This window comes from Asparagus officinalis, unplaced genomic scaffold (genome assembly GCF_001876935.1).
Source record: "Asparagus officinalis unplaced genomic scaffold, Aspof.V1 AsparagusV1_Un115, whole genome shotgun sequence".
NCBI classification, from domain to species: Eukaryota; Viridiplantae; Streptophyta; class Magnoliopsida; order Asparagales; family Asparagaceae; genus Asparagus; species Asparagus officinalis.
The window spans coordinates 38,755-40,786 of NW_017972381.1; positions in this window are offsets into that span (position 1 = coordinate 38,755).

Genomic DNA, 2,032 nt, shown 5'->3' on the forward strand with positions numbered 1-2,032 from the left:
TATGCCGCATCATTAAGTTTAGTTTTATTATTACTCATTGAATGCACACACAACCTTTGAGCTTTTTAGTATTTCACATTAAGTATAATTTAGGTTGTGGTGAGTGATTCCTTGAGTGTGAGCTTAATTAAGTTCTCATCTTGTTTAGAGAATAAACACTTTGTATTTGTACCTATTTGTTGAGATCACATTGTAATACACAAGGACACCGAAGGAAGTGGTTGGTGAGAGATGGGGTCAATTCCAAGATGAGTGGCATTGGTAATAAAGTCTAGGGAGATGTGGTAAATCCAAGTACTTGAGAAAGTTGACACAGGCTAGGCCAACACTTAGAGGGTGTATTGTGTAATTGCAATAGTGTGAGTTGTAAACGTTTATCGGTGAGAGTTGAAAATTGATTGTATAGTTTTTGTGTAGATAGTGGAGATTCTCTTCGAGGGTGAGGAGCGGAGACGTAGGTTGTGGGTCGATCGAACTTCGTGATCATATTGTGTGTTTGCGTTTGCTACTTGGTATATTTCTTTCTCTTTGTTCTCATTACTCATATCTCATACTCATTGTTTTATATCGCTTGCTATCTCACTTCATATCCTAGCCCATATAACTTGTTGAATTTCATACTTGCTAGAAAAATTATTAATAAGATTTTAAATCGGTATTAACAACGGATTAGATTAGCAAATACCCTATTCACCCCCCTCTTGGGTACTTTCATTTGGTATCAGAGCTTGGTGCTTTTTTATTTGTGGCTTAATCGTCTAGGTTCAAAGATCATCGCTTTGTATTATTGCTAATCTACTTTTGAGATTTATTGCATATTGCTTGCATAAATATATCATGGATATGCATGGTGCACCTAGCTTAGGTTATGCTATTAATATTGTTCCAAGAATTAATAATATCCCCTAGCTCAATGGTGTGTTAGATTTAAACTTTTTGTTAAATCTAAACATTTTGATTTATTGGAAGTTATTGATTATGCTTATGTTGTACCCACTTTGAAGAAATCCAAGTAGAGTAATGATGATAAGAGAATGTTTACCATGAACAAACTATTGTTAGAATTTTTGCTAAATGCCTTTGATTCATCTATATCTAACAAGCTTGATCATTTTGATAGTGCTTATCCATTATAGAAATTTATAGAAGCACATCAAGATAACTTGGAGGAGATTCGACGCATTTTGGCGGAATCCACTTCAAGTAAGAATGAAGCATCATCATCATGCACACGGCCACTAGGCGATAACCCTAGTGAGGTATACGATTTGGAATCCAAAAGTGAATTATCTATTAGTGAACTCGCATGTGCATATGATAGATTAATGCATGCCTACAAGAAATTACATCATAATTTTATAGATTTGAAGAGCAAGCATGTTAACTTCAAATCCTATCATGATATGTTAGATTCTAAATATGATATCATTACTAAAGATAATATGATCCTCAAAGAAACTAATGATAAATTAAAGTTGGATCATGATTCTTTAACTTTAAATGTTGCTAACATAACTCATGAGAGAAATGATGCCTTATTAGAAGAAGAAAAAATTAAAAATTAATTTAACTCATTTAGAAATAACCATGTTTGTTCTACTTCTAATAGCAATGCATATGTGCCTAACATTGAGTTGAATCTTATGAAAAACCATGCATCTTCTCTAGATTCAACCTTAAACATATGTATTGATAATAATAAGAAACTTATGGACTTGTGTGCAAAGTCACATGTTAATTCTTCTAAATTTAACACCCACTATGCATACATGTATGACAAAATTTACAAGTGTTCCATTTACGGCCGTAAAGATCATATTGTTAAATTTTGCTATGATGTACATAAACTCACCCATTCTAACACAAATACTTATTGTGCATCTTATAAAGCTTCTTATCAACATTACACACGCAAGCACCCATTACTCATCACAAGGATGATAATGTATTTAAATGTAATTATTGTGGTAGGTTTGGCTATTTGGTAAAGTTTTATTTTGATTTGTAAAAATTTTCAAAATTACAAAATGTG